This window comes from Schistocerca nitens, chromosome 10 (genome assembly GCF_023898315.1).
Source record: "Schistocerca nitens isolate TAMUIC-IGC-003100 chromosome 10, iqSchNite1.1, whole genome shotgun sequence".
In the NCBI taxonomy this organism is placed as follows: domain Eukaryota; kingdom Metazoa; phylum Arthropoda; class Insecta; order Orthoptera; family Acrididae; genus Schistocerca; species Schistocerca nitens.
Window position 1 is genome coordinate 136,034,561 of NC_064623.1, and position 9,497 is coordinate 136,044,057.

Genomic DNA, 9,497 nt, shown 5'->3' on the forward strand with positions numbered 1-9,497 from the left:
ATACGCCATTCTCCAGGGCTGCATCAGCGCAACAGGGATTCCATGCGACGGAGAGTGGGTGCATGTATCCTCGCTAACGGAGGACATTTTGAACATTTCTTGTAACACAGTGTTTGAAGTCACGCTGATACGTTCTGTTGCTGTGTGTTTCCATTCCATGATTAATGTGATTTGAAGAGACGTAATAAAATGAGCTCTAACATGGAAAATAAGCATTTCCGGACACATGTCCACATGACATATTTCCTTTCTTTGTGTATGAGGAATGTTTCGTGGAAGTTTGGCCGTACCTTTGTGTAACACCCTGTATAATGGTAGAACAGAGATTTAGGAACCTGGTTTTAAACTGTAATACATTTCTAGGGACAAATGTGGTCTCTGACCACAATCTATTGGTTATGAACTGTAGATTAAAACTGAAGAAGCTGCAAAAAGGTGGTAATTTAAGGAGATAGGACCCGGATAAACTGAAAGATCCAGAGGTTGTAGAGTGTTTCAGAGAGAACATTAGAGAACTATTGACAAGAATGGGGGAACGGAACACAGTAGAAGAAGAATGGATAGCTCTGAGATACAAAATACTGAAGGCAGCAGAGGGTGAAGTACGTAAAAGGTCGAGGGCTAGTACAAATCTTTGGGTAACTGAAGAGATATTGCATTTAACTGATGAAAGGAGTAAATATATCGACAGGAAGTGCAAAATGGCTAAGCAGAGATAGCTAGAGGACAAATGTAAGGATATAGAGCCATATATCGTAGGGGTAAGATATATACTGCCTACAGGAAAATTAAAGAGAACTTTGGAGAAAAGAGAACCACTTGTATGAATATCAACAGCTCAGATGGAAAACCAATTCTAAGTAAAGAAGGGAAAGCAAGAATGTGAAAGCAGTATATAGAGAGTCTATACAAGGGCAACATACTTGAGGGCAACATTATGGAAATTGAAGAAGACGTAGATGAAGATGAAATGGGAGATATGATACTGCGTGAAAAGTTTGACAGAGCACTGTAAGACCAAAGTCGAAACATGGCCCCGAGATTAGACAACATTCCATTAGAACTCCTGATAGCCTTGGAAGAACCAGCCCTGACAAGACTCTACCATCTGGTGAGCAAGATGTATGAGTCAGGCGAAATACCCTCAGATGTCAAGAAGAATATAATAATTCTGTGGTGTCACCGCCAGACACCACACTTGCTAGGTGGTAGCCTTTAAATCGACCGCGGTCCGTTAGTATACGTCGGACCCGCGTGTCGCCACTATCAGTGATTGCAGACCCAGCGCCGCCACACGGCAGGTGGCAGGTCTAGAGAGACTTCCTAGCACTCGCCCCAGTTGTACAACCGACTTTGCTAGCGATGGTTCACTGACAAAATACGCTCTCATTTGCTGAGACGATAGTTAGCAAGGCGCCATTATCAGTTACTATTGATATTGTGAATCATGTACCGTCCAGACCGACGTTCACCATTAATGGATTAAAGTTAAGTATTCCACCAGCTACGTCCGTTTTTCTAAATTCTAATTTCCTTGTCCTGTTCCAGACCTCACGCCAGCCTGCGTGAGCTAAAACGTGTGCCTTTCGGCCTCCTCCAGTAACGTTGGCGATGAGGCAAAACTGCATTCTTCTCTATTGCCCTGATTTACTTGTGTAATGGCTTCGCCACAATCTCCAGATGTACTGTCCGAATTTTATCGCTTACAGATTCAGCAGACGCAGGCCTTACTGGATGCCCTTGGACAGCTCGTCCAGGGTCAACGGGCAATGCAAAACGATGCGGCAGCCGCCGCTCCACCGCTAATGCAGCCACAACACGCTGTTGCACCAACTTTTCGACCTTTTGATGCTGCACTGGAAAGCTGAACGGAGTGGTCACACCAATTTGGATTCCATCTTGCCGCGTACAGAATTCAAGGTAACGAGCGGCAGCCTTTTTTGTTATCCTCGGTCGGCGTACAAACGTACTGTGTGATAGTCAAATTATTTCCCTGACGCGACGTAGCAACTCTGTCCTACGACGAAATTTTGTCTGCATTAGATGCATATTTCAAAGGATCAGTTAATGTAGTTGCGAAAAGGTATACCTTCTTTCGTACAAAACGTACGCCAGGTCAGACTAATCGGGAGTGGGTTGCAACTTTGCAAGGCATTACTAGGGGTAGTGCTTTTGAGTGTCAATGTGGACTCCCTTATTCAGATACTATGGTACGTGATGCAATTGCACAGAACGTTTCTGATGTTCGTATAAGGGAACAGATTTTGAAACTAGTCAATCCCTCCCTTCAACAAGTGATTGACTTATTGGTTCGGCAGGACACACTTGACTTTGCTCAGGAATCATTTGAAACTTCACCAGCTGTGTGTCAGGTTAACCGGCCCGCCGGGCGAGCTGCACAGAGCAGTAAACAGCCCTCGCGCCCGGCCGCGCCGCTGCCGCCAGGCTCTCAGCCTGCAGGCAAGCCAATGCAGTGCTAAAATCATGCCCGTGGTGCGCTACTGGACATTCGCGTGAGAATTACCCGTCACGCCAAGATATTTGCTTTTTCTATAATAAAAGAGGACATGTTCACAGCGTTTGCCAGAAAAAGCTCAGATCGGAAACTCACAACCATTCCAGGCCCTTTGCTTCGCCCAATTCGAACCAAGGATACTCAGGCTCGTGAAACTTCGCCCATGGAAATTCATGTAGTGCATTCTACTCCGGTCAGTGCCACTCTCTCTAACAGTGACTGTGCTCGTCCCACATATAGTGTGTGCCGATATCGCCGGAAATCCCGTCAAGTCGCAAGTGATTACGTACCAGTGTCAGTTCATGTTGCACAAGACAATCGCTCTTGTCGTCAGCAGGACAATAAACTTTTTGTAGACTTGGACATTACCAGGCAAAGTGATACCATTCCAGCTCGATACCGGAGCTGCAGTCTCCCTGATCAATCAAGACACTTACAAACTGCTGGGCACACCTCTGTTGCGTGCCGCACATGTTAAGTTAACTAGCTATTCAGGTCAAAAGATCCCTGTGTTAGGACAGTGCAGCCTTCTTGCAACATACAAAGGACAAACAAAACCTGTGTCATTTTACGTCCTTCATTCTTCTTCTGCAGTGAACTTGTTTGGTTTCGATTTATTTCAGTTGTTTAACTTGTCTATAGTAAATCAGGTCCTATCAGTGAACCAGACTGTGCCTTCAGCCAGTGTTTCTCGTCTATGTGAAGAATTTGCAGACATTTTTGCACCAGGCCTTGGTTGCGCTAAGAACTATAAAGCACATTTGGAACTGAAAGTAAATGCGCAACCGAAATTTTTCAGAGCGCGCAATGTTCCCCACACATTGCCTGATGAAGTCGCCAAAACATTACATGATTTGGAATCACAAGGTGTAATTGAAAGTGTGCAGGCTTCTCTCTGGGCATCGCCCTTAGTAATTTTGCCAAAACCTTCGGGAAAATTGAGACTTTGTGTGGACTTCAAGGCAACAGTGAATCCACAACTAGTGATTGCAACATTTCCTTTACCCCGCCCGGAAGATCTTCTTGACAAACTGTGTCCGGGTAAATATTTTTCGAAGTTGGACCTAGCAGGTGCGTACTTGCAAATACCGGTGGACGAAGAATCCCAGCGCGTTTTGGTGGTTAACACGCATCTTGGTTTGTATCGATTCAAACGACTGCCATTCGGGTGTGCATCAGCCCCTGCATTGTTTCAGCAATATCTAAAAGCTGTTTGTGCGTCGGTCCCTACTGCAGCAAATTATCTGGACATATTGTGATCTCCGGAAAGACGGAAGAAGAACATTTGGCCAATCTCCGAACATTATTTCAGGTCTTGCGACAAAATGGTCTTCGCTTGCGGAAGTACAAATGTGTGTTTTTTGCTCGCTATACCATACACCTCTTCCATTTCAGCTCCGCTTCATCGCTTACGCCGTAAAGGTGTTCCGTTCGTCTGGACGACGGAATGCGAACGCGCCTTTCGCCAGTTGAAATCGGCGTTGCTTTCCAATACTTGCCTTACGCTATTCGATCCCCAGAAGCCCTTTTGTTGATGGTGGATGCATCGGATTTCGGGATCGGTGCTGTGCTTGCGCACAAAGAGGATCGCACGATCGCCCTATCGCCTTTGCGTCCAAATTGCTCTCTTCTGTGCAAAGAAATTATTCACAGATCGAGAAAGAAGCATTGGCTCTCGTATTTGGTGTTACAAAATTTCATGATTTCTTGTATGGTCGTCACTTTACCATCATCACAGACCACAAACCTTTGACATCGCTTTTTCATCCGAACAAGCCTGTACCTCCACGTACAGCGCAGAAATTCATTCGATGGTATATTTTCCTCTCACAGTACCGCTACGATATCTTGTATCGGTCTACTGCTCAGCAGGGAAACGCCGATGCGTTGTCCTGTTTGCCTGTTGCTGAGGATAGGGCATTCGATTCCTTCGAACTTGCTTGCATGTTCATTGATGCGGAAACCGATGATGTGGTCGAATCGTTTGCGATTGATTTTCGTCGTGTAGCTACAGCCACAGCTGCTGACCCTGTCCTTGCTACCGTTCTGCGTTTTGTTGCTATGCAATGGCTCTTGTCAAAGTCACGGATTGGGGAGACTTTTTGTTCGACGAGGTGTTTTGCTGTTGCGCTCTGATAATGATCAGTCCAGGGTCGTGGTCCCACATTCGTTATAGTCCTCTGTCTTACAGCTTCTCCACCAAGGACATTGGGGTATAGTGAGAACGAAACAACTTGCTCGTCAGCACTGTACTTGGTTCGGAATCGATGCCGCGATTACGAATATGTGCTCTTCTTGCATGGTGTGTGCCGAACAACAATCAGCCCCACCGCGGAAATTCTTTTCATGGCCAAAAGCCACTTCCCCTTGGCAACGCTTACACATCGATTTTGCTGGTCCATTCTGGAATGCTCGATGGTTGGTTGTGGTAGATTCATTCAGTAATTTTCCTTTTGTTGTCCGGATGTCTTCCACGACGTCATCTGCCACCATCCAAGCGTTATCTGATATCTTTTGTACTGAAGGTCTTCCACAGACTATTGTTTCCAACAATGGCCCACAATTTATGTCCGCAGAATTTCATTCTGCAAGGCCAATGGTATTCAACATCTGACGTCCGCGCCATTCTCGCCACAGTCAAACGATGCCGCTGAACGATTGGTCAGGACTTTCACGTCACAGATGTTGAAGTTGAAAGAGTCGCATTTTCGGGAGGACGCGTTATTGCTCTGTTTGTCCTCGTATCGCTCTCAGCCCCGAGATGGTCGCTCGCCGGCTGAGTTGCTCCATGGTCGTCCTCATCGAACCTTGATGTCTTTGCTGCATCCGCCGCATCAGGTTCCTGTGCAGCGGCAGACACCTGCTTTTGCTCCAGGCGACGTTGTCTATTATCGTCACTACCGAGGTTCACGGCGTTGGCTCGAAGGGCTCGAAGGCCTCTGTCATCGCATGGGATCTGCCGCTCGCCATCTGCTTTCAGCGACGGTGCCGTCCGGTCAGCGCCCTGGGGACCAATCTACTGGCTCGCCTCATCCCCAGGTGTTACCGACGCTGCCTTCCATTTTGCCCCATGGCGACGCGCCACCGCCGCCGCCACCGCCTGTTCTCCCGCCGGCGACGCCCGCAGTGGACGCTTCGCTGCAGCCGCCGGGCGCCTCGAACCTCTGCCGGGACCAGCCTGACGGAAAACACATTAAACCAAGTAAATAGTGTATTCAGAATGACCAACGACAGTACAGGTAAATACTTTCCTTAAGAAATCGTAGTTTTAGATGTTATTTAAGTATGTCCTCAAACTGTTGCCATCGAGGGCAACGTACATCTGCGGTCACCTTTCGAGACACAGATGAAAGCACATTTTATGATATGCTGTTGCACACTGTGGTGATTCGAGGCGAATATCGTGTGGAGTATTTGGGGCTTCTTGGTGGTCTGCATCCTTCAGTACTCCCCATAAAAGAAATCGAAGGGGTGTGGGCAGCGCATGTACTGCAGCTTTCCGTCATGTCCAACGGTCAGGAAACTTTTCACTCAGTATCTGCGTTACACCACGGGAAGAATGAGCTGGGCATTCGCCTTCTTGGAACCACAAGAGTCGCGCATCCAGTGGTACCTCTTCGAGAAAAACAGATGGAATGTTCTTAAGAAAGTGTGTATACCTATTTCTGTTTAACATCTGCGGGATGAAGTAGGGTCCCCCAATGGAATTTCCTACGATGCTACACCATAGGTTTACGTTTCACAGTTGTTCTTGATGTAGCTGACGGAGCCAGCATGGATATTCAGCTGTCCAGAAGTGTATGTTACGTAAATTTACGTTACCGTGGTTCATGATCGTCGATTCGTCTGAATAAACGTAGTGTCGTCTCCCAAGCGAAGCAGAGCAAAGCAACGGTATTCTAAAAAATGGTTCAAATGGCTCTGAGCACTATGGGACTTAACTTCTGAGGTCATTAGTCCCCTAGAACTTAGAACTAGTTAAACCTAACTAACCTAAGGACATCACACACATCCATGCCCGAGGCAGGATTCGAATCTGCGACCGTAGCGGTCTCGCGGTTCCAGACTGCAGCGCCTAGAACCGCACGGCCACTTCGGCCGGCAACGGTATTCTACACGGCTTTCTAAATCACGTTCTTCGAGTGCCTGATATAGTGGCAGATGGTAAAGGTGGACTTTATGACGATGAAAGGTGTGAATGTTACTCCTCTGGCTGATCATACATTCCCTCATTGCTTGGCAGTACGTCTCGCGCCGTATCAAAGTAGCGTGTCTAACCTCCCCTCATTGGTGTACGTGTCTGCACGCAAGGAATGTTGAAGTAGAAATGATCTGGCGAGAGACGAGACAGTTCCTGCTTGTTCTGCAGTGCAGCCAAGTAAACAGTCGAAAGGCCTGATAAAAACGAAGTAGCCTGGCCTGCACGTGTTTACAGCGCAATAGCCGATTCCGGGACGATTTGCCATTCAATGATCGAATATTTCTGGAATTCATTTGCGAAGACTTTCAACCAGAACATAAGCAAGGATTGCATCACGGAATACACCTTTTCTATTGCTTCCGGGTGCCGTTAAAAATAGGAGATCATTCTATTTAAATAAATCATACTTGCGTCAATATCTCGATCGATACAAGCGACGACTCGCTGTAACCGACTGCGAGAAGAAAATGTTATGCACTGCTTTCCTGCGAAAATACACTCCTGGAAATTGAAATAAGAACATCGTGAAGTTATTGTCCCAGGAAGGGGAAACTTTATTGACACATTCCTGGGGTCAGATACATCACATGATCACACTGACAGAACCACAGGCACATAGACACAGGCAACAGAGCATGCACAATGTCGGCACTAGTACAGTGTATATCCACCTTTCGCAGCAATGCAGGCTGCTATTCTCCCATGGAGACGATCGTAGAGATGCTGGATGTAGTCCTGTGGAACGGCTTGCCATGCCATTTCCACCTGGCGCCTCAGTTGGACCAGCGTTCGTACTGGACGTGCAGACCGCGTGAGACGACGCTTCATCCAGTCCCAAACATGCTCAATGGGGGACAGATCCGGAGATCTTGCTGGCCAGGGTAGTTGACTTACACCTTCTAGAGCACGTTGGGTGGCACGGCATACATGCGGACGTGCATTGTCCTGTTGGAACAGCAAGTTCCGTTGCCGGTCTAGGAATGGTAGAACGATGGGTTCGATGACGGTTTGGATGTACCGTGCACTATTCAGTGTCCCCTCGACGATCACCAGTGGTGTACGGCCAGTGTAGGAGATCGCTCCCCACACCATGATGCCGGGTGTTGGCCCTGTGTGCCTCGGTCGTATGCAGTCCTGATTGTGGCGCTCACCTGCACGGCGCCAAACACGCATACGACCATCATTGGCACCAAGGGAGAAGCGACTCTCATCGCTGAAGACGACACGTCTCCATTCGTCCCTCCATTCACGCCTGTCGCGACACCACTGGAGGCGGGCTGCACGATGTTGGGGCGTGAGCGGAAGACGGTCTAACGGTGTGCGGGACCGTAGCCCAGCTTCATAGAGACGGTTGCGAATGGTCCTCGCCGATACCCCAGGAGCAACAGTGTCCCTAATTTGCTGGGAAGTGGCGGTGCGGTCCCCTACGGCACTGCGTAGGATCCTACGGTCTTGGCGTGCATCCGTGCGTCGCTGCGGTCCGGTCCCAGGTCGACGGGCACGTGCACCTTCCGCCGACCACTGGCGACAACATCGATGTACTGTGGAGACCTCACGCCCCACGTGTTGAGCAATTCGGCGGTACGTCCACCCGGCCTCCCGCATGCCCACTATACGCCCTCGCTTAAAGTCCGTCAACTGCACATACGGTTCACGTCCACGCTGTCGCGGCATGCTACCAGTGTTAAAGACTGCGATGGAGCTCCGTATGCCACGGCAAACTGGCTGACACTGACGGCGGCGGTGCACAAATGCTGCGCAGCTAGCGCCATTCGACGGCCAACACCGCGGTTCCTGGTGTGTCCGCTGTGCCGTGCGTGTGATCATTGCTTGTACAGCCCTCTCGCAGTGTCCGGAGCAAGTATGGTGGGTCTGACACACCGGTGTCAATGTGATTTTCCGTCTCAAATAAGATAATTTTTTTTCTTGCAGTAATTTAGTATGGCATTCGAAAATCTATGAATCACAATTAGTACTCGTACTAGTTAGAATAAGAAATGAAATAATTTTATTAGAAAAATACAAACTGCTAAATTATAATTTATGAAAACTTAAGTTTAGATTTACTTCCAATTTTCACACGACACTCTAATAAACATTTGGACGAATATGGGTAAAATGGGTGTCTGCCCGAAACTAGTCATAGACTGAACAAAAAGCAAAAATTAGCAACTTGGACAGATTTTCGTTCTCCTGATTAACAGAAGTTGCTGATCTGAGCTACTCCAGCATGCTGGATGAACGTATTAATTAGTTGTTTGAGTTATTTCACTTTTCTTTCTTTCTAAAAACTTTTTTGTTTTTATTATGACTCCTCACTTAATACTTCTGCCACTTTTCAATCTCATTTTCAGATCATCATTACACAGTGGAAAATGTCATATCCAAACCTGTCAAAAATGTGCGATGAACATTTACAGGGAACATAGATAAATGTCAAAGCACCGAAGGAAATACGCGTGACGTCTCCTAGAAAAGAGGTCCTGTACATACGCTGATCAGCAGAAACATTACGACCACTGCCCACCACGACGTTGGACGCGGCCTGGTGCCCTTGCGGGCAAGTGGCGCGCTAACAAAGGAATGTAAGCGGAGCAGTCACGGATGGGGAATGACCATAGCGAAGATATGGGCTGCAACTGGGGAAATCCACTGAGATAAGCAAGTTTGACAAAGGGCAGATTCTTATTACCCAGAGACTGTGAATAAGTTGTAATGTTGGTGCATTAATTCGTTCTGAAAGCGGTGCTGATATTCAAGACAATAAAAGCGGGTTAAAAT